Consider the following 25135-nt stretch of genomic DNA (forward strand, 5'->3'; position numbering starts at 1 on the left):
TTTTGATCTAAATTTGAGATTCCCAATAATATTTAAAATATCTATTATATTTCTCATTTATGGTAAGATCTGGTTATGTTACCAACAGTAAAGCTTATAGAATCAACCCCTCCTCAAAACATACACACCCATACTCACACACACACACACACACAAACATCCCTCCCAACATGTACAAGCACAGATATCAAACATATAGTTATTATTCTGTTATTCAGATGCTTCTTTTAAGACATTGCTTTCCAAAGAATTTTCATTGAGTCACTTGCATCAGAATCACCTGTGGTATTTGTTAAAACGAAGATTCTAAGACCTCATCTCAGGCCTACTGAATCAAAATCTTTGTGTTAATGGATCAATAAAGATATGCTAGCTCAAGATTCACAATATATTATCAAATGAAATGGTGTATTTAGAAACTCTCTGTCAACCATTGTGGAAAGCAGTTTGGTGATTTCTCAAAGAGCTTAGAACGGAATTACCATTTGATACAGCAATCCCATTATTGGGTATATGCCCAAAGGAATATAAATTGTTCTACCATAATGACACATGCACGTGTATATTCATCACAGCATTATTCACAATAGCAAAGACATGGAATCAGCCTAAATGCCCAATGATGGTAGATTTGATTTTCAAATGTGCTACATATATACAATGGAATATTATGCAGTCATAAAAATAATGACATCATGTCCTTTGAAGCAACATGGATGGAGTTGGAGGCTGTTATCCTAAGAAAACTGACGCTGGAATAGAAAACAAAATACTGCATGTTCTCACTTATAAGTGGGAGCTAAACATGGAGTGCATATGGACACAAAGAAGGGAACACCAGACACTGGGGCCCACTTGAGGGTAGAGGGTGGAAAGAGGGTGAAGATAAAAAGAACTATATATCAGGTACTATGCTTATTATTTGGGTAACAAAATAATCCATACACCAAACCCCTGTGACACTCAATTTACCTATGTAACAAACCTGCACATTAACCTAAAATAAAAGTTTAAAGGCCGGGTGGGTGGCTAATGCCTGTAATCCCAGCACTTTGGGAGGCTGAGGTGGGCGGATCACTTGAGGTCAGGAGTTGGAGACCAGCCTGGCCAACATGGTGAAACCCTGTCTCTACTAAAAATACAGAAATGAGCTGGGTGTGGTGGTGGGCACCTGTAATCTCAGCTACTTGGGAGGCTGAGGTAGGAGAATCACTTGAACCCGGAAGTATGTAGAGGTTGCAGTGAGCCAAGATCACACCACTCACCACTGTATTCCAGCCTGGGTGACAGAGTGAAACTCCATCTCGAAAAAAAAAAAAAAAAAAAAAAAAAAAAAAAGTGGTTTTTTTTTTTTTTAAGAGAAAACTCTCTGAAAACCATAAGATGCTATAAAAATTTATTTTTTAATACATTTTCACACAGCCCTTCCCTTTCTTGCTGGAATTTGGATATGCTACTGAAAGAGGAGCAGCTGTCTTGTGAGTGCAAAGCCACCAACCTTTAAGGTGGCTTTTGTCACATGAGAAAAATAAAACTGTTTAAGACAAACCCAACATAATCCTAAATGGTACAGTGACGTTAAGTAGTTTGTTGTTGGTGACTCACAACGTAGTAGTGGCAGTAGACAGTGAACTCCTTTCCACTTGTCCAGAGCCCACATTCTTTCACTTATGACTTGTTCTACATTGTCATTTCCCAAGGGTCAGAGCACACGGCTCTATACTGGATGACATAAAGGATTATAAACATGAAGAGACAGAACAACGAGCTCTGCCTTCCAAAAACTTGCAGATAGGCAGGCAAGATGAGCCATAGTCACAATAACCTACAATACTATAACCTATAATACTAAACAGAAAAAGAGATGTTAGAAAACAGGAATCACTGAAGTGTGACTGTATTAGTATCATCATTCATAATCATTGTAAGGACCATTATCGGTAGCTGTAGTCACAGCGATAAGACTTCTGGTTAGTAAGTTGTCACTTCAGTGCTTCCTCTCTACATCTCTGGAGGGCCCACCAATAGACCAGGAGAAGAGGAACTGCTACCTTCTCTAGTGCAGCCCATCCCCTTCAGGTACAAATTCAGCCCAATACCACCTGAAGTCACATGCTCTGACTGTTGTTAGATTTGGGACAAAAATCCCCAGGAGCACTGAAAAAACAGACAAGGTGCCCACAAAAATGCTTTAGAAGAAAGAGGTAGAGAGCTTCTAGTTGCCTTCTCTTTCAAGATGGTACTCTTGAAAGTGTGCCCACGAACTGTGCCCCCAGAAAACCTTTCTCCCATGCTCAGCTTCTACTGGGCACTCCCAGCCCCAAGGCCTGCCTGGTGTGGTTTCCCCAGGGGTCCACTTGTGTCCTCATGCAGCTGCTCATTGGACACAGCCTTCACTGAGACCTCTTCAACTCCAAAAATGATGTGATATGTGTGTTTTGTTTTTGTTTTGAGGGAGAGGAGGAAAGGAGGCACAAAGAGCCTAGAACAAAGGGTGTGCTTGATATAAAGAATCAGGGAAAGGAATACTTGGGGTCCCTGGCAAAATTTCAAAGTGAAGTTTATCCAAGCTGTCCTCTCACTCATTCCTCTACAGCCCCTGACCCTTTTCCACCTCTCTGCAGTCCTCACTTGCCCCAGATTTCCTCAGAAGTCCAGTGCCCTCTTTCCTCCTGCAATATGTCCTTCTCCTCAACTTCCCAAGGCACCAAACTTGGGAAAGCACCTTTCCCAAACTGTCCAATGCACCAGCATTCACTCTTCCTCTTTCCTTTCACATCACAAGCTTCTTCCTTTTACAGCAGCTTGGCAAGTGCTCAGAAAGCAGAAAGATTACAGTAATTCAAACAAAAGTAAGATGGTTCCACTGTAACCTTCCAAGGGATTTCCTGAATCACACAATATATATTTTTAATGTATAGAATTCAAAATATTATTGGTAAAAGGTTTTTATTGGTTATCTGCAGGATACCTGTTATTAAAAGCATTCTATGTATTTAGCCAACACAATTTTAATAGAAAGTTACATGAAATATAGAAAAGAAAAAATGCACAGCACCAGATACAAAATCAGTGCTGAAGAAATGTTTGTTGGATTATGTGTATATTCAAATTCTCACCATTAATGTCTGATGGCCTGGTGGTATAATCATGATGCATTTCTTTAACTATGAGGAAGATTAAATATAGTTAAGCCTTTTTTCTTGTTTAAAATCTGTATTAGGCAATAATAATGGGAGACTTCAACACTCCACTGTCAACATTAGACAGATCAACAAGACAGAAAGTTAACAAGGATATCCAGGAATTGAACTCATCTCTGCAGCAAGCAGACCTAATAGACATCTATAGAACTCTCCACCCCAAATCAACAGAATATACATTCTTCTCAGCACCACATCGTACTTACTCCAAAATTGACCACGTAATTGGAAGTAAAGCACTCCTCAGCAAATGTACAAGAACAGAAATTATAACAAACTGTCTCTCAGACCACAGTGCAATCAAACTAGAACTCAGGACTAAGAAACTCAATCAAAACCGCTCAACTACATGGAAACTGAACAACCTGCTCCTGAATGACTACTGGGTACATAACGAAATGAAGGCAGAAATAAAGATGTTCTTTGAAACCAATGAGAACAAAGATACAACATACCAGAATCTCTGGGACACATTTAAAGCAGTGTGTAGAGGGAAATTTATAGCACTAAATGCCCACAAGAGAAAGCAGGAAAGATCAAAAATTGACACTCTAACATCGCAATTAAAAGAACTAGAGAAGCAAGAGCAAACACATTCCAAAGCTAGCAGAAGGCAAGAAATAACTAAGATCAGAGCAGAACTGAAGGAGATAGAGACACAAAAAACCCTCCAAAAAATCAATGAATCCAGGAGTTGGTTTTTTGAAAAGATCAACAAAATTGACAGACCACTAGCAAGACTAATAAAGAAGAAAAGAGAGAAGAATCAAATCGACGCAATTAAAAATGATAAAGGGGATATCACCACCGACCCCACAGAAATACAAACTACCATCAGAGAATACTATAAACACCTCTACGCAAATAAACTGGAAAACCTAGAAGAAATGGATAATTTCCTGGACACTTACACTCTTCCAAGACTAAACCAGGAAGAAGTTGAATCCCTGAATAGACCAATAGTAGGCTCTGAAATTGAGGCAATAATTAATAGCCTACCAACCAAAAAAAGTCCAGGACCAGATGGATTCACAGCTGAATTCTACCAGAGGTATAAGGAGGAGTTGGTACCATTCCTTCTGAAACTATTCCAATCAATAGAAAAAGAGGGAATCCTCCCTAACTCATTTTATGAGGCCAACATCATCCTGATACCAAAGCCTGGCAGAGACACAACAAAAAAAAGAGAATTTTAGACCAATATCCCTGATGAACATCGATGCAAAAATCCTCAATAAAATACTGGCAAACCGGATTCAACAACACATCAAAAAGCTTATCCACCATGATCAAGTGGGCTTCATCCCTGGGATGCAAGGCTGGTTCAACATTCGCAAATCAATAAACATAATCCAGCATATAAACAGAACCAAAGACAAGAACCACATGATTATCTCAATAGATGCAGAAAAGGCTTTTGACAAAATTCAACAGCCCTTCATGCTAAAAACGCTCAATAAATTCGGTATTGATGGAACGTACCTCAAAATAATAAGAGCTATTTATGACAAACCCACAGCCAATATCATACTGAATGGGCAAAAACTGGAAAAATTCCCTTTGAAAACTGGCACAAGACAGGGATGCCCTCTCTCACCACTCCTATTCAACATAGTGTTGGAAGTTCTGGCTAGGGCAATTAGGCAAGAGAAAGAAATCAGGGGTATTCAGTTAGGAAAAGAAGAAGTCAAATTGTCCCTGTTTGCAGATGACATGATTGTATATTTAGAAAACCCCATTGTCTCAGCCCAAAATCTCCTTAAGCTGATAAGCAACTTCAGCAAAGTCTCAGGATACAAAATTAATGTGCAAAAATCACAAGCATTCTTATACACCAATAACAGACAAACACAGAGCCAAATCATGAATGAACTTCCATTCACAATTGCTTCAAAGAGAATCAAATACCTAGGAATCCAACTGACAAGGGATGTAAAGGACCTCTTCAAGGAGAACTACAAACCACTGCTCAGTGAAATAAAAGAGGACACAAACAAATGGAAGAACATACCATGCTCATGGATAGGAAGAATCAATATCGTGAAAATGGCCATACTGCCCAAGGTTATTTATAGATTCAATGCCATCCCCATCAAGCTACCAATGAGTTTCTTCACAGAATTGGAAAAAACTGCTTTAAAGTTCATATGGGGCCGGGCGCGGTGGCTCAAGCCTGTAATCCCAGCACTTTGGGAGGCCGAGGCGGGTGGATCACGAGGTCAGGAGATCGAGACCATCCTGGCTAACCTGGTGAAACCCCGTCTCTACTAAAAATACAAAAAAACTAGCCGGGCGTGGTGGCGGGCGCCTGTAGTCCCAGCTACTTGGAGGCTGAGGCAGGAGAATGGCGTGAACCTGGGAGGCGGAGCTTGCAGTGAGCCGAGATCAAAGGCCACCGCGACTCCTGCCTGGCGACACAGCTGGTGACCCGGCCTCAAAAAAAAAAAAAAAAATAAAGTTCATATGGAACCAAAAGAGCCCGTGATCTCCAAGACAATCCTAAGTCAAAAGAACAAAGCTGAGGCATCACGCTACCTTGACTTCAAACTATACTACAAGGCTACAGTAACTAAAACAGCATGGTACTGGTACCAAAACAGAGATATAGACCAATGGAACAGAAATAGAGTCCTCAGAAATAATACCACACATCTACAGCCATCTGATCTTTGACAAACCTGAGAAAACAAGAAATGGGGAAAGGATTCCCTATTTAATAAATGGTGCTGGAAAATTACAGTCATAAGTAGAAAGCTGAAACTGATCCTTTCCTTACCCCTATAATGAAAATTAATTCAAGATGGATTAGAGGACTTAAATGTTAGACCTAATACCGCTAAAAATCCTAGAGGAAAACCTAGTAGTACCACCAGGACATAGGCATGGCAAAGACTTCATGTCTAAAAACACCAAAAGCAACGGCAGCAAAGCTAAAATTGACAAATGGGATCTAATTAAACTAAAGAGCTTCTGCACAGCAAAGAAACTACCATCAGAGTGAACAGGCAACCTACAGAATGGGAGAACATTTTTGCAATCTACCATCTGACAAAGGGCTAATATCCAGAACCTACAAGAACTCCAAACAAATTTACAAGAAAAACAAACAACCCCATCAAAAGTGGGCAAAGGATATGGTATATCAAAAGAAGACATCCATACAGCCAACAGACATATGAAAAAATGCTCATCATCACTGGCCATCAGAGAAATGCAAATCAAAACCACAATGAGATACCATCTCACACCAGTTAGAATGGCGATCATTAAAAAGTCAGGAAACAACAGGTGCTGGAGAGATGTGGGAGAAATAGGAACACTTTTACACTGTTGGTGGGATTGTAAACTAGTTCAACCATTATGGAAAACAGTATGGCGATTCCTCAAGGATCTAGGAACCAGATGTACCATATGACCCAGCCATCCCATTACTAGATATACCCAAAGGATATAAATTATGCTGCTATAAAGACATGCACACGTATGTTTATTGCGCACTATTCACAGTAAAGACTTGAATCAACCCAAACGTCCATCAGTGACAGATTGATTAAGAAAATGGCACATATACACCATGGAATACTCATGCAGCCATAAAAAAGGATGAGTTTGCGTCCTTTGTAGGGACATGGATGCAGCTTGAAACCATCTTTAGCAAACTATCACAAGAACTGAAACTAAACACCGCATGTTCTCACTCATAGGGAACTGAACAATGAGATCAATTTGGACTCAGGAAGGGGAACACTACCACCGGGGCCCATCATGGGGAGGGGGGAGGGGGAGGGATTGCATTGGGAGTTATAATTCGATGTAAAATGACGAGTTGATGGTGCAGCAGACCAACATGGCACAAGTATACATATGTAACAAACCCGCATGTTATGCACATGTAAATTCTACAACTTAAAGCATAATAATAATAAATAAATTAAAAAAAAAAAATCTGTATTAGGGAACTACTATATCCAAAACACCATGCTAGTTTGTGAAAGGAGAATGATAGAAAGATGAAAAAGACATGGTGCCCACCTTAATAATAATAAAAAAAACCTACAAGATTGAAGGGAAGGCAAAGCAAAGTGTAAATGGCATCAAAGATTGGTATTGGTGTGGGTATGGGGGCAAAAATGCTGATATTATTCCTGCCAAGAATATTTGTGCTTCTAGTTCCAAGCAAATATGTTCCTACTGCTGACAAATGTTATTCCAGAAAAGTAGATTGATGGCCAATCAGGATTACAGCATCCAACACAGTCCATGCATGTTCACACTTTACCATTTTTTCAGGTGACATTGCTGCATCTCACAATTTTTAAACTTCAAGAACATATATTGCATTTCTCACTCCCTATTTTCCATTCCATGACTGAAAGATAAAGGTTGTGGTTAAGCAGAAACTCCATGTCCAGGCTCAGGGAGAAAGAAAAATAAAACTCTTAGACTAGACAACTAAGGGAAAAAACATTTTCTGCAATAATTTTATATGATGGATAAGACTACAGGGTGGGTAATGTAGAATGGATAAACCAAAATGATAGAATGGATAAGCCAAAGACAATGAAAGTGAATATTTAATATCTCTCCCTATGTGCCAGGAACTGTGCTAAATGCTTCACCTTCATCAACACTTTTCTTACTTCTCAGAAATCCTTAGACATTGGAACTATTTTCACTTTACCAAGGAATTGGAGGCTACTAACAGTTAAATTTTCCAAGAGAACATAGAGAACATGTACTTGAACTGAGATGCTAATTCAGGATTTACTGACAGCAAAATCCATTTTCTTAACCACTTTCCTACACGTATTGTTAGTTTTTTCCCATGGGGGTAAGGGATGTACACTCACGGAAAAATGAAAATCATGAAAACAAGTTTTATTTCACTTCACTTTTTCTCCTCAAGACTGCCATTATTTCCTTTCCCCCCCTACTCAATAATTCACAGCCTGGCCTTTGCTTTTAGTCGATCTGAGTCACAAAATGTGCTTTGAAGTCCAAGCTTGGACAAAGTGAGATAAGGGCAGGCTGCAACCATCCTCAAAGAATTCCCATTTTGTTTATTTTACTCATAGGCCTTGATCTTTTGATCTGTTTGTTCCTGCTTTCAGGACACTTGAGTGCTTGCTTATGGCATGTCTTCCAACTCAAACCAGCTATTCAAACCCACAAGTTCCAATCTGGGCTCTTGTAAGTTAAGGTTCCCAGGTTCTTGGAAAGCCATGGGGACCTCAGACAGGGAGCAGGCAGGGCTGACTGCATGTGAGAATATGAGGGAGTAAAAACTGTTGGATTTTGTATTCATCACCCCCATAAATAGGCACAATGTTTTTGTACCTTGTAAACAGTCAAAAACATTCCCTCCCTTTCAGTGTGTATCACTTTGGTCTTCTCAACAACACAGGGAGGGGTGTTATAATATCACTTTGGTTTATAGATGAGGTAATAGACTTGGAGTGTGTTCACTCCATCAGTAAATAGCAAAGCTGAGACTCAATCTCAGATCTTCTGACCCCTGATAATATTCTTTCCCAGAGAGCATACTATCACTACTTTTTAAATATTAAATTTTATCTGCATTAAATAAGAAATGTAACTGGTTCATTGTTAATGAGGGCAACTTAAGTAGATCAAAACTAAAAGTGAAATTCCAACTCACCTACCATTTTGGCTTCTGTGACTTCTAGTCATCGACATGACAAACAACACATGGTAGTAACTGAGTTCTAACAGGCCAAGATGTAAGTCCTATGTTTTAAGATGAATATTGTATTAGTCCTTTTTCATGCTGCTGATAAAGACATACCTGAGACTGGGAAGAAAAAGAGGTTTAATTGAACTTTCAGCTCCACATGGCTGGGAAGGCCTCAGAATCATGGCAGAAGGCAAAAAGCATTTCTTACATGGTGAAGGCAACAGAAAATGAGGAAGATGCAAAAGCAGAAACCCCTGATAAAACCATCAGATCTCATGACATTTGTTCACAGCCACGAGAAGAGTATGAGGGAGACGTCCTCCACGATTCAAATTATCTCCCACTGGGTTCCTCTCACAACATGTGAGAATTATAGGAGTACAATTCAAGATGAGATTTGGGTGGGAACACAGAGACAAACCATGTCATTCTGCCCCAGCCTCTCCAAATCTCATGCCTTCACATTTCAAAACCAATTATGCCTTCCCAACAGTCCCCCAAAGTCTTAACTCATTTCAGCATTGACCCAAAAGTCCGCAGTCCAAAGTCTCATCTGAGACAAGGCAAATCCCTTTCTGCCTGCTAGCCTGTAAAATGAAAAGCAAGCTAGTTACTTCCTAGATACAATGGGGATACAGGTATTGGATAAATACAGCCATTCCAGATGGGAGAAATTGACCAAAACAAAGGGGTTAGGGCCCATGCAAGTCTGAAATCCAGTGGGGCAGTCAAATTTGAAAGCTCCAAAATGATCACCTTTGCCTCCGGGTCTCACATCCAGGTCACGCTGATGCAAGAGGTGGGTTCCCATGGTCTGGGCAACTCCACCCCTGTGGCTTTGCAGGGTATAGCCTCCCTCCCAGCTGGTTTCAAGGGCTGGTGTTGAGTATCTGTGGCTTTTCCAGGTGTGCAGTGCAAAGCTGTAAGTGGATCTACCATTCTGGGATCTGGAGAACACTGGCACTCTTTTCACAGCTCCACTAGGCAGTGCCCCAGTGGGGACTCTGGGTGGGGGCTCCAACCCCACATTTCCCTTCTGTACTGCCCTAGCAGACGTTCTCCATGAGAGTCCTGCTTTTACAGCGAACTTTTGCCTGGGCATCCAGGTGTTTCCATAAATCTTCTGAAATCTAGGTGGAGGTTCCCGAACTACAATTCTTGACTTCTGTTCACCTGCAGGCTCAAAATCATGTGGAAACTGCCAAGGCTTTGAGACTTGCTCCTTCTGAAGCCTCAACCCAAGCTCTACATTGGTGCCTTTCAGCCATGGCTGGAGCAGATGAGACAGAGAGCACCAAGTCCCTAGACTGCACACAGCACGGGGACCCTGGGCACTGCCAACAAGACCGTTATTTCCTCCTAGACCTCCAGGTCTGTGAAGGGAGAGGCTGTTGCAAAGGTCTCTGACATGCCTTGGAAACATTTTCCCCATTATCTTGGGGATTAACATTCAGCTCCTCATTACTTATGCAAATATCTGGAGCTGGCTTGAATTTCTTCTCATAAAATGGGATTTTCTTTTCTATCTCATTGTCAGGCTGCAAATTTTCCAAACTTTCATGTTCTGCTTCCCTTTTAAAACTGAATACCTTTAACAGCATCCAAGTCACCTCTTGAATGCTTTGCTGCTTAGAAATTTCTTCTACCAGATACCCTAAATCATCTCTCTCAAGTTCAAAGTTCCACAAATCTCTAGGGCAGGGGCCAAATGCCACCAGGCTCTTTTCTAAAACATAACAAGAATCACCTTTGCTCAAGTTCCCAACAAGTTCCTCATATCCATCTGAGACCACCTCAGCCTGGATTTCATTGTCCATATCATTATCAGTATTTTTGTCAAAGCCGTTCAACAAGTCCCTAGGAAGTTCCAAGCTTTCCCACATTTTCCTATCTTCTTCTGAGCCCTTCAAACTGTTTAAAACTCTCCCTGTTATGCAGTTCCAAAGTCGCTTCTACATTTTCGGGTATCTTTTCAGCAATGCCCCACTCTACTGGTACCAATTTACTGTATTACTCTGTTTTCATGCTGCTGATAAAGACATACCCAAGACTGGGAAGATAAAAAGGTTTAATTGGACTTACAGTTCCACATGCCTGGGGAGGCCTCAGAATCATGGTGGGAGGTGAAAGGCACTTCCTACATGGTGGCAGCAAGAGAAAATAAGGAGGAAGCAACAGCAGAAACAGCTGATAAAACCATCAAATCTCGTGAGACTTGTTAACCACCTCGAGAAGAGTATGGTTTCAAACTATCTCCCACTGTGATAGAGATTCAAACTATCTCCCACTGTGTCCCTCCCACAACACATGGGGATTATAGGAGTACAATTAAAGATGAGATTTGGGTGAGGACACAGAGCCACATCATATCAAATATTAAAAATAAAACCAGATGTTATTGACATGCATCTTGTCCTCTAATGTTCTCACCTTTGCTCTAATTCTAATGATGTGGCTTATTAATTAGGTAATTTCAGCCATCAACTAAGGTTACAAAATAGCCACACTACCCATATCTCAGTGGCTTAACAAAATGCAAGTTTATTTTTTGGTCCTAAAAAATCCAAAATGAGTATTCCTAATCAGCTCTCTTCTAGTTGATGCAGGAGGGACTTGGGTTTGGAAGAAACCATCTCACATTCCACCATCTTCAATTCATGACTAACGTGGCCACTGAACAGAAAAGAGTGTGAAATCTTGTATGGGAGATCTTTATGAGCCATATCTAAAAGGGGTATATGTCAAGACTCAGTCACAAACAAGACAGCTGGGAAACGCAGTCAAGCTGCATTCTAAGGAGAAAGAAGAAATGGATTTGTGATCAGCTAGTGGTCTCTGCCACATACTTCCATTGCTCAAGACGTATTTGGAATTCCCATTTTAAAGTTATTTTCAAAGTCAGTTTATGATCCCATAAGAAAAATAAGGGATGAGATGATTCTATATATGTGTGTGTATATATGTATACACACACATTTTACATATATATGTATGTGTATATATATATCATTTGAAGTACATGTGACCAAAAATTGTATTATCAGCTTATCAACTAATGTATTCATTGAGTTTGGCCTCTGCATTAGTAAGGGTTTTCCAGAGAAACAGGACCAATAGGAGATTTACTTTCTATCTATCTAGCTCTCTCTCTCTCTCTCTCTCTCTCTATTTATCCGTCCGTCTGTCCACCTACCTACCTATATATCTTAAGAATTTGCCTCACATAATTATGGAGGATGACAAGTCCCAATACCTACATAAGCAAGCTGGGGACCCAGAAGAAGTGATGGTGTACTTCCAGTCCAAGTCTAATAGGCTGGAGACCCAGGAAGAGCCAGTGCTTTCATTCAAGTCCAAAGGAAAAAAATATAAAAAATACTTATGTCCCATCTTGATTGTAGTTATGCAGAAGGAATTCTTTCATACTCAGACTTTTTGTTCTATTAAGGTCTTCAACTAATTGGATGATGCCCACCGAAATTAGGGATGGCAGTGTGCTTCACTCATTCTACCAATTCAAATGTTAATCTCATCCAGAAATACACTCACAGACACACTAGAATAATCATTAATCAAATATCTGGGTACCCTGTGGATCAGCCATATTGACACAAAATTAATCATCAGAGCTCCCAATAACCTTTGGCTACTTATAAAATTTATTGTTTACAAGTTACATATCTGACAGCATTAAGAAACCAGAGAATGCAATGCACTTGTTGAAGGCAATTTCCAAAGAGATTTTCCAAAGTATTTTGGACTTTGGCCTCTCAAAGTCTACACTCAAGAAGATAACATTCATATGTATATTTATCTGTTAATTTATATCATTTATATGTTCTGTATGATTGATATGAACTAAATTACATGTATGGAGTTCATTGTCTGCTAGAAAACTCTAGTAACAGCTGAGACTCTCAGAGTGCCAAAGGTAAGATTTTCATGTAACCTGAGATAACCTGAACCAATGAAATATCTTTAATCTGGAAGTTGGAGAATACTGTCAACATTCCTGGGTGAAGTCATAAAATACTGCAAAAACAAAATGGAAGCATTGCAGTTCAGAGATGATAGTGATGATGAAGGTGGCGTTGTTGGAAGGAAGAGGTTGTTTTACCAAGGACATATACAGATCCTCATTTCCAACCCAATTTTAGATTTCTCTCAGCAGAGGAATCAGCCTTGTATTTCTTTCATATTCTTATAGCACCTGGTACAGCGCCCAACACAGAGTAAGTGGTCAACAGATTTCTGTTTGTAAACAATAGGGTTTTCAACAGATACCCAATGCCCTGAATATCACATTCTGCTATTGTGCCATTATCCTGTTCAATCAAGTTGTGTGCATCAGTTTAAGACATGCACAGTTATTTTAGTGTTCTACACCAGCCATTATAGTCTTCATAATAATTTTATGAAGTCCTGAGAAGTATCATCCAATTTTGGGACCCCAAAACATCTTTTACAGATAAGTGAATAGTCTTGAGGAGGAGGCATCTTCAGCTGTTTTTTTCATCAGTATATCTCTTTTCTAACTTCTGCATAACTTTCCATCAGGCTAAAGACTTATGAAAACAGCACCTTATATGCTTCCTACACCAATTACAGGGTACTCTACATCCTGAAAGAAAGGGAATATATTTGTTTCTAGAGCTCCTGATGGGTTAACTACCCATGTTATATGTCATGTCTCATCACCTGGCGTTCCAGATAGTCTAACATTTTTCTTTTATGACCTCTCCTTATAAGGTTGTACCTTTCATCTCCACACTGTAAATTTTGGTCCTTCCCATTCTTAATTTATTGAGCCAGAGTCCATGTAAGAACAGACTGTGGTCCCCTCAGTGACATGGCACAACTTAGCCTAGTAAGTTGAGGGATATGCCGAACCAGTGAGTAATGTCTGGGAACTCTTTGGCTGACGTCCTCCTGTGCAACGACAAATTTGCATTCTCACAAGTTCTCAGAATGTTTCTCCTTTAGGAACAATATCTGACACTGGAATTTTTGAAACCTGCAGTACTGTGTCAAGCCAAGCCTCTTTCCTGATAGGAAAAATGAAAGCCAATTTTGTTCTTCATTCTTGTGACTGATTCATTGTGCTATGACCTTGTGTAGACTAGCCTTTAATTCCCTCAGAGATCTGTGTAGATGACTTGGCATCTCAATATGTGTTTTCATGGCAATCTAGGGTCTGGTACCTTCCCTATCCCCCACAGCCACCATTTAGTGATCACTTCTTGGACTTCTGCCTCACTTACTTTCACTACACAATTTAGAACTTAATTATACACGACTTTATATTTTGGACTCTTGTTTCTCAGTCTACACTGCTAATTTGTTAAAGGAATGGATTGTATTTTATGCCTCTTCTGAATCCCACCCAAAGCACCTAGCATCCTGCTCTGAGTAACCTAAGAGTCCCTCACTAAATAGGTGCCATGACGATGAAATCATACGAATGGCTTTTGATGACATACCAGATCTTACACATTCAAATGAATGCTTTCCTTGGCAAGGCTGCCACCTGGCAGGCTACCCACATATGCCAGTGATGTTATCAGTGCTCAAAACAATGTTTCAGTGACTCTCTCTGCTTGAATTAAACTGATTATCTTGGATAATTATTTAATATTTGTTATTTAGCGTCTACTATCAATGCATGGCACTGTTTTTAGTGGGTACCACAAATATATTAAGATACAATTCCCTGGTCTCAGACTGTTTGCAGTTTTATGTATAGGGTCAGAGAAGGTTGTGACAGCAATTTTATAAGGTAAAATGTGGCAAATATCATAAGAGAGGTATAAAGGATTATAGGGATCAGAGAGAGAAGAGGCAATTTACAGCTGAACCTAAACGGGACATATAACTTCAATCTTTATCTTTGTAAATCAGTTATAAATATTTATTAGATAATTGTTTTGGTCTTAAGCAACAACTAAAAACTACTTAGAACTAGTTAGGGAATAAATTATGAAAATAATTGGGTAATATAATTAAAAAATTGGAATGGAGCAATAAATCATATCCTTAAGTTGTAAACTTCTTTTGAAGGGAACTGTTTCTCCAAACAGAAAAACGTAATAGTCACCTGAACCAATCAGGGATCATAAGATACTTATGATGTCATTCACACCTGTCTAGCATCTAATTTTTGACCATTCATCTCCATGCGCCATTTGTACTTATTTCCTCATTTGCAAAAGTAAAGAACATAAGCCAGATCAAAGGTTTTCAGTGGAATTATGAAAATATCCGGGAGTTATGGGCTTCCCTATGAGATTTCACTTGAATAAATAGATGGCAATAAAATAGTATTTGAGAATTGCTAGACTTCTTCACTGTTGAGTTCTCTCACAGCTCACATGTTCTATGCTCTGCACATAGTAAACGAGCTCCAACCACCAGTGCCACTGGGTGACAAGAAACAACCAATTGCCCACTGCAGATGATCTGCCCATGGCCAAAATTTCTCGGGGATTCCGAGGCCCCAGGCACAATGCTGCTTATCTGTCGCTAGCTCTCCTGTCACCTGGTTTTATTTCCCTCAGAGTAGTCATGACTCTTAAATTATTTATTAATCTACATTTGTATTGTTTTATTACCCACTAGACTATAAGATAGTCCATTAAAGCAAAAAATTTGTCTATTTAGTTTACAGCTATGTCTTGAGTGACTAGATCAGTGCTTGGAACATTGTAAACATCAAATACATTGTTATTGAAAACAAATGCACAAATAAATGAATGAATTGATTGATTAATTAATAATATTTCATAGTTAAAGATTCAAGGGAAGACCTAGGGAAGATAATAAAATATAAAAATCAATTCAATAAAGAGATAGTGGAACATTTATATACTTCTGGAAATGTGTGAGGTACTGAGAATACAGAGAGAATAGACCTATTTTTGGTGAGCTCATAGTCTATTTTGTGAAACAAAGCAGCAATGCAGGGAGCACTGTATACAGGAGAATAAAAATAAAACATGACAGCATATCAAGAAAGATCTCAAAGATCCCGCCAACAAATGGCGAATGGCTAAGCAGGAGACCATGTGATGTATTAGGCATTTAGAGGAAGCAGAGGAATTCCTGTGAGCTGGAATGACCTAGAAGATCTTCAAAGAGGAGAAAAACATCAAGAATAGAAGGATGTGAAAAAGTGGGCATCCCATACAAAGACAAGGTGAAAAGGGGAAAGGGCCAATCTGACTGGACAGAAAATAAACCAACTCTTAATGAGAACTTAAGGTGTGCCCCACACCAGGCAATGTATGTTTGGATATCTTTCTCATGTATCCTCCACACGTTCCTGCAAGGTGAAAAATATTATGTCTATTCCATAAATGGAAAAAAATGGAGACTCAGAGAGATAGGGAAACTTGCCTAGATTCACAAACCCTCTGTAGTGATGAAGCCAGGATTTGCACACAGATCAGTTTGATTCTGAGGACCATGCTCCTCCTACACTTCACCAACATAAGGAGCTTCTGGGCTCTGGAAAGCAGGGGTGGAGAGGGGAATAGTAAAAAATAAGGCTAAAATTAACTTACTGTTAGAATATGCTCAGGGCCTGGAATGATATTGTATACTATAAGACCAGTGAAGGTATTGAAAATGCTTGCCCAGAGGAGTGACTCTTGGAAAATATTAATTTAGGCGATGTAATCTGAATGGATGGAGAGAGAGAGAAGCAAGATCAGTTAACCATTATTGAAGCACCTCTGAGCTGAGGTAAGTACACATGAAGTAGAAAGAAATAAATATAACAGATGGACCTTCATTTAAGAATTGGAGAATTATGGGATCGTCACAGGGAGAAAGTCAGGAGGCATGTGCAGACTTAACAATGCTGGCAATGCTGCCTTGCTATGCACACCCACTTTTGGTCATTCCAGAGTACCTTTTTCTAATTAGAGCCACTACCCCCAGTTCTCTCTCTCTCTCTCTTTTTCATTCTCTTTTCTTTGTTTTTGCTTATCTGTATCATGTGTTTTTTAAAAAATTCAAAACAAATATGAACTATTATGAAATCAAAAAGGAATTTGAGAGGGGAAAATTAGTTACTGGCCACTTTTTGCAAGTGATAAAAAGAGAGTCATTTAAAATATATCAAGTATCAAAAATGAGAAGAAGAGTTAAATTGCACTTTTAAAAAGGACTCAGTTAAGATAGGAGAGTATAGAAGAGTTTTTCAGAGTTGTAAAACTTTTTAAAGAATCTTGTTGAATATGGTTATGTTATGTTTTCTGGGAGGCAACTGCGTAACTGAAGTTAAGGTACACATTTATTTATAAATTAGAAATAAAAGCACCATGTCACAGAAACACTACAAGATTAAGACGCATAATGCAAATAAAATTGCTTTGGATTTTTTGAGGTTTATTGAAAAATATTTTAAAATAAGAACATGGTCTAAATAGAATTGAAAATAAACTTATATTTTTCCCATGCTCTATAATCACAAATTCCTTTTATTCTAGTACAATTTTTCTTCCATGTAGTTCTCATTTCTGAATAGGTTGGAATTTGGAAAGCCCAATTATGCTCCTCCCTCATATGTTTATATATCAGACATGAGCCTCACCATTCTGTACCATAATTATGCCTTTTTGTACCTGTTTCTTAGATTACTGTGAATACCTTGGGGAAGGGTATGTGTTTATTTATTTTGTATCTCTTTTGCCTTGAATAAATAGGATGCTCAATCAATAAGCTTAATGAGTAGATTTATGTAATGTAATTCATGCTGTGAAACTTTACTGCTGAAGAATAAATAATGTTGAATTGTTATTGAAAAGACAACCCATTTTAATTTCGTGTATGCCAGCCAGTAAAATATGAATTTTTTTGTTTGTTTTAGAGGTGGAGTCTTGCTATGTTGTCCAGGCTGGTCTCGAATTCCTGGGCTGTCATCTAGGCCTCCTAAGTAGCTGGGACTGCAGGTGCATGCCACCACTCCTGAAAATGTAAATATTCTTGAAAAAAAAGAGGCAAACTTTGAAATATATAAAAGATAAATTCGATCACTGGCTAATTCTGAACTCTCAGGACATTAGGAAATGTTAGGATAGGCTGGGCACAGTGGCTCACGCCTGTAATTCCAGCACTTAGGGAGGCCAAGACAGGTGGATCACGAGGTCAGGAGATCAAGACTATCCAGGCTAACGGGGTGAAACCCCATCTCTACTAAAAATACAAAAAAATTAGCCAGGCGTGGTGGCAGGCATCTGTAGTCCCAGCTACTTGGGAGGCTGAGGCAGGGGAATGGCTTGAACCCGGGAGGCGGAGCTTGCAGTGAGCCAGGATCGCACCACTGCCCTCCAGCCTGGGTGACAGAGCGAGACTCCGTCTCAAAAAAAAAAAGATAGAATAAAGAATCTCATAGGTTCATAAAGCACCTCCCTTGCTTTTTTTCTTCTTTTATAAATCTCTTTTCCACCTGTTCATGGGCCATAAGTAAAAATTTTAAAAAATTTATAGGAAAGATAAATTCTATTTAAAAATAAATAACCATTATTTTCACAAGATAATCATGCTTCTTCATGTAAATGCCCCAAAAGATAATAATTTGACCATATTTTTCCTTATGATTGTATTTGTATACAAATACTGAAGTATTACATAGGCCAGGTGCAGTGGCTCAGGTCTGTACCCTATCACTTTGGGAGACCAAGGTGGGAGGATCCCTTGAGCCAAGGATTTTGAGACCAGCCTGGAGAACACAGAGATAACTTATCCCTACAGAAACTAAGCATATTAGCTGGGCATAGTGGCACTTGCCTGTAGACTGTGCTACTCAAGAGGCTGAGGTGGGATGGGAAGATTGCTTGAGCCCAGGAGACTGAGGGTGCAGTTAGCTGTGATCGTACCACTGCACTGCAACCTAGGTGACAGAACGAGACCCTGTCTCAAATATATAAATTTAAGCAGGCCTATAATAGTGTTTGCTTACCCTTGTAGGTTGAGTCCCACATTGACTGCTTCCAATTGGTTATCTGTGGAAACACTTTATATATATCTATGTATGTGTGCATATATACGTACAACCAAAAAAATCAGCTTCGAGAAAAAACTAGTCAGCTTCAAGTAAGTGAAAATTTTAGGGCAAGTGGTAGGTAGTGATAACTTTTTCCCTTCAGGCCATTCTGAACCATTGATAGATTTTGCACATGTGGCTCCAGGCTTCATGTTTTCCCATCTAAGCTTAGGCCAACTCACGAAAGGGCAACACTCTACAGTGGGAAGAGAACCAACTTTACAGTCAGACATTCCTGGACTCGAGTTGCTGCCACTCCACTGTTTAAAAGTCGCGAGTCCTTGGACAAATCACTTCACCTTTCTGATTTGAACTTTCCCCATCTGTCCAATGGGGATGACTCACCACCACCCCGTTACCTATTAGGCTCTCGGTAAACACCAGTATGCATGCTCTCACTTCCCCCACACCTAAACCTCTTCCAAAAAAACCCAGATATCTCTTTGAATCTATTATTTCATATTATACCTTCTCTTTTTTTATTCTTTCCTGTGGTTTCCAAAACCAAATGTATGTGATAATATATGCTACATATTACTGCTATGTAATAACCGGTAACAGTGTTTGCTCACCCTGGTAGGTTGAGTCCCACATTGGCTGCTTCCAATTGGTTATCTGTGGAAACACTTTATCCTTTTATAAGGGTGAATCTAGAGTGCACTGAGTAATGCATAATGAAGTTAGTTTTGGGGGTAAGGAACCAAGTTTAAAAGACAAAAAAAAAAAAAAAGCTGGAGGAGGGCAGATAAGCACAGTAAAATAATCTCCAATGACTTCATTGTGAAGTAATGACTTTTACCAAATAACTGCATTGTAGTTTTATCTTTCCAACCAAGATTGTGTTAATGCTCTAAAATTAAGTCTCTTGTGAAAGTTATCTGGAATTTCTCAACGAGTTTTTAAAGGGGTTTTATTTTTTCATTGGAGGTCATGCCTCAAGAATTTGTAGGAATTCCGCCTGGAAAGTAATAATCAGTGGAAACTGGCAGTCAAAGCTAATTTATATTACTCTTCCAGATAAAAATTCCTTCCGTCTTAGACCTGCATTTCAAAAAAGATTATTATCACTCTGGAGAGAATACATCAGTGTAGAAAAAAGAAAGAATGACCTCAAGGATGTCTTCACTGCCTCTGTGCAACTCCAGGTCTGCTTCTTTTTAAACCTCCTTTTTAAAATCCTCTCTTTTGAAATGTTTTGAGCATATTGAAAGCCAGGGGATGTGTCAGAGGCGTGCTTGGCGAGAACTCTCAAAATGATGTTCCCTAATTTGCCTGTTGTGGGAGTTCATGGGACATCTTGGGTGGTGGGAAAAGGACAGAAGTAGGAAATATGGGGGAGACAGAGGTTCAGTAACTGCCCTAACAGGAGGAAGGTGTTTTTCATATAGTCTCATTCCCTTAGTGGCTAGAGGGATTGGCTGTGCTCAAATCAGAGCTTCAGCGCCTCCTTTAGTGGTCGTGTTTTTATATACATAACACATTCATGAGGTTCCATGCTTAATGAAAAAGCTTTGGCTCTTAAAATCAAAGACCAAAATGCATTTTATTTTATTTTTGAGACAGGGACTCTTGGCTTTTAAAATGAAAGACCTAAATATATTTTATTTTATTTTTGAGACAGGGTCTCACTCCAGCACCCAGGCTGGCGTGTAGTGGCCATATCTCGGCTCACTGCAGTCTCAACCTCCCGGGTTCAGGTGATTCTCCCACCTCAGCCTCTCGAGTAGCTGAGACTACAGGTGCATACCACCATGCCTGACAAATTTTAGTATTTTCAATAGAGACGGGGTTTCGCCATGTTACCCAAGCTGGTCTTAAACTCTTGGGCTCAAGGAATCCACCCCACTCAGCTTCCCAAAATGCTGGAATTACAGGCATGAGCCGCCCATTCAGGCCAGTAGATCTAAATTTAAATTTCAAGTTCTCCAATTACTAGTTACTTCATTTACAAGTTACTTAACCTCTCTGAGTCTCAGTCTCTATCTCTAAAATGGGTTTTATAGAATTGTTAAGGTGAGTAAGGTAGTTGTTCTGTGTAAATCATGCAGCTCAGTGTTTGAATAACTAAAAGTTTGTTGTGTTAGTGTTTTACTAACTAAAAGTTTGTTGGTAAAACAAATGAATAAATACATGTTAGTTCCTTCTACCCTCTCTATTGCATCCAGAGAATTTGGGAAATGTCAACTCCAATGTGAATAACTTGCAGCCTGTTCAAGGATCCAACCAATGAAGTGCAAATGCACTACTACTCTCTTTAGTAATTTTGAAAATGCTTTTGAATCAATACCAACAAAAATCCACAAAAGAGATATGCCAAATGATGATTTGTATGACTAAATCAGACGTTCAGAAGCCTTACCCATTTCTCAAGACTAAGAGCCTATACCTAAGTGGCTAAGAATAACTTTTCAGAACCACTTTTTATTCACAGGATTTCAATCTGAGACACTGCCAAAAACAGACATAACATCAAAACCAAATGGCCTGCCCTTTTTGTTTTTTTATCATCTGAGATATGTGTAATGGGTCAGACTCACCAAAATTCCAGCATTCAACAGAGCAAAAGTGAATAGGGGAAGTATTCTATTTACTAAGAATTCAGTGAGTCTTATTGAAATATTTAACAGTTGGACCAAAATGTACAAGCATCATAAATACAGTTTGTACAATTCCAAAAAGCATCTATCTGGGACAAAGCCATTGTTAATCCTATGTGTTTTTGTCAGTGGGTAGGTAATTCTTTAACAGTAGAAACAGAAGACAGATTAGCTTCCAATTGTGAGCTCATTCCTAAGGTCACAACTGAAAGCTGAAAGAGAAACAGAGTCCAAAATAAACATCAGTTTGGACTATAAAGCATTTCTCTCTGAGGGTGCCCAGGTTTATATGAAGGAATTCCACCTCAAACAAGGAGAAATCTAACTCACTTTTCCCAGTTATTAACGGGCACGTCTAGTGTCTGCCTGTTCACATCGATCCATTCCTCAACCTCAAATCCATTTTCCAAAGACCCTGGCTTAAGAACCACATGAACCCAGAGTTCTTCTGATTCGTTGCACTTTAGTTGCTTAGAGGGGTAAGAAAATAGTTATAAACTATCTGTAGGAACAGTCCCTAACATGGTTGGCCAGAAAAGCTCAGTAAGAGAGCCAAAAAGTTTAATTTGTTGTAACCTACGATTTCTTAGTAAATATTAACTAATGTTGGAAGTATGCATGGATTTACTTCCCTAGGCTGTTTGAACCTTTTAAATCATAATTTTTTTAAACAAAAAATTTAAGCAAGACCTTAAAAAAGTGACTCATAAAAGAAGGGTGTTTTGTTAGCTTCCCTTGCCTGCCTCCCAGCTACCCGTCTTCAGGGTGATGTTTTTCTTTCATGAGCTTGTCCCCTCCACTTATGTGCCTGGTTGATGGATAATTCCCTCTGCAGGTGTCTCAAAGACCCTGAGTACCCTTTTGGTTAAATGCCCAAACAAACTAACCACTGTTCACAGAGGTACTCACCTTCCTTACCCTTTGTCTCAGTCATGACTAACTGGATGCCCAGCCATATTAGGATTGAAGATTTAACCATTTATTCAGGTGCAGAAATCCAGAGGCCCTGCACAGAGTGACAGCTGGAGCATAACCCAGAAATCTATACATCCCCTAGCCATCAAAGGCATCTTCCTGGCCCAGCATGCAGAAGCTCGATGGATCTAGGAATAACTGTTTATATGGGCTGGATTTTCAGAAGTTATTATTTCTTTATGATTGATTCATTTATGTATTCATTTATTTCCAAAATGTCAGATGCTACGTTCTCGTACCCCATGGGCAGAGAACTTTAAAATTTAGAAAATTTTCACAATGTATGCATTAATTTATTATTTATCAGATATTGATTTAACACCAACTATGTGCCAACAAGAGAAATGAGGGAAAAAGCACACTTAGAAAAAGCAATTTTAAAGACAAGAAAGGCTACATAATATATTGCAGGAAATGAGTAGGTCAATGTGGCTGGAGCTTAGCATTCATTGGAGAAGGCAGAAGGGGCCAGAAGGCTGAGGGATTTAGGGGGAGGTGCTGAGAAGGCCCATTGCAAAGACCTTCTGAATGCCAAGGTGAGGATTTTGGATTTGATTCTGTAAGTAAAAGAGAAATGTAGAAACCATATGAACAGATTTGTGATGAGGAACAATGATGGTGTTAGTTGTAGTTTGGTGGGTAGCTGGAGTAGGGGACAGACCAGTGGCAAATAAACCAGTAGAAAGGCTCTGGCAATCTAAAGGCTCTTAATGAAGGCAGTGAAGAGAAGTTGAAGAGAAGGGGACATTAGGGAAATTAAGGGAGATAAGTGAACATGACCTCATAACACACCTCTTTCAGAACAGACATTTTCTGCTAACAAATAAAAGGTCTCAAATCTGGGAAATGGGAATCTCTTTTAAATACTGAATTTATAAAAATAGCAGGAAAATTTGTCTTATGTCTCTCTTTACTAACAGATGATTTCAGAGCTAAACCCATAAAACAGCAAATCAAGGCAAATTTACAATGACAAAAGTTTCTTGTGTGGGAGGAGGTGGGTGGTATAAAGATGAAAAAGATACAGTCTCTTCCCTTAGAGACTTCATAACCTAGCTCCATGGTTCTCAATGGCTGTGTGTTGTGAACAATTGTGATGTGAGTCATAGATTTTTAAAATGACATTAGAAGGCAGCATATGTAGGTTTTTAGTAGCAATGATGATGAGACATAGGCAAGTTAAGAAACTTTTTTTTTTTTTAATTATTATTATACTTTAAGTTGTAGGGTACATGTGCATAACGTGCAGGTTTGTTACATATGTATACTTGTGCCATGTTGGTGTGCTGCACCCATCAACTCGTCATTTACATCAGGTATAACTCCCAATGCAATCCCTCCCCCCTCCCCCCTCCCCATGATAGGCCCCGGTGTGTGATGTTCCCCTTCCTGAGTCCAAGTGATCTCATTGTTCAGTTCCCACCTATGAGTGAGAACATGCGGTGTTTGGTTTTCAGTTCTTGTGATAGTTTGCTAAGAATGATGGTTTCCAGCTGCATCCATGTCCCTACAAAGGACACAAACTCATCCTTTTTTATGGCTGCATAGTATTCCATGGTGTATATGTGCCACATTTTCTTAATCCAATCTGTCACTGATGGACATTTGGGTTGATTCCAAGTCTTTGCTATTGTGAATAGTGCTGCAATAAACATACGTGTGCATGTGTCTTTATAGCAGCATAATTTATAATCCTTTGGGTATATACCCAGTAATGGGATGGCTGGGTCATATGGTACATCTAGTTCTAGATCCTTGAGGAATCGCCATACTGTTTTCCATAATGGTTGAACTAGTTTACAATCCCACCAACAGTGTAAAAGTGTTCCTATTTCTCCACATCCTCTCCAGCACCTGTTGTTTCCTGACTTTTTAATGATCGCCATTCTAACTGGTGTGAGATGGTATCTCATTGTGGTTTTGATTTGCATTTCTCTGATGGCCAGTGATGATGAGCATTTTTTCATATGTCTGTTGGCTGTATGAATGTCTTCTTTTGAGAAATGTCTGTTCATATCCTTTGCCCACTTTTTGATGGGGTTGTTTGTTTTTTTCTTGTAAATTTGTTTGAGTTCTTTGTAGGTTCTGGATATTAGCCCTTTGTCAGATGAGTAGATTGCAAAAATGTTCTCCCATTCTGTAGGTTGCCTGTTCACTCTGATGGTAGTTTCTTTTGCTGTGCAGAAGCTCTTTAGTTTAATTAGATCCCATTTGTCAATTTTAGCTTTTGCTGCCGTTGCTTTTGGTGTTTTAGACATGAAGTCTTTGCCCATGCCTATGTCCTGAATGGTACTACCTAGGTTTTCCTCTAGGATTTTTATGGTATTAGGTCTAACATTTAAGTCTCTAATCCATCTTGAATTAATTTTCGTATAGGGAGTAAGGAAAGGATCCAGTTTCAGCTTTCTACTTATGGCTAGCCAATTTTCCCAGCACCATTTATTAAATAGGGAATCCTTTCCCCATTTCTTGTTTTTCTCAGGTTTGTCAAAGATCAGATGGCTGTAGATGTGTGGTATTATTTCTGAGGACTCTGTTCTGTTCCATTGGTCTATATCTCTGTTTTGGTACCAGTACCATGCTGTTTTGGTTACTGTAGCCTTGTAGTATAGTTTGAAGT

General features: G+C 39.2%; 1 long non-coding RNA gene across 1 annotated transcript in view; it reads left to right on the plus strand.

The window, feature by feature from the left end:
* The window catches only part of LOC103877843, a 36053-nt gene extending 15518 nt beyond the window's left edge, over positions 1–20535 (plus strand). Inside the window, exons 3-4 of the long non-coding RNA XR_002517420.1 lie at positions 16564–16638; positions 19961–20535. This is a non-coding gene — a long non-coding RNA (uncharacterized LOC103877843). The remainder of the gene's footprint in view (positions 1–16563; positions 16639–19960) is intronic.
* Positions 20536–25135: the final 4600 nt, after the last annotated feature.

Source organism: Papio anubis, chromosome 1 (genome assembly GCF_008728515.1).
Source record: "Papio anubis isolate 15944 chromosome 1, Panubis1.0, whole genome shotgun sequence".
NCBI classification, from domain to species: domain Eukaryota; kingdom Metazoa; phylum Chordata; class Mammalia; order Primates; family Cercopithecidae; genus Papio; species Papio anubis.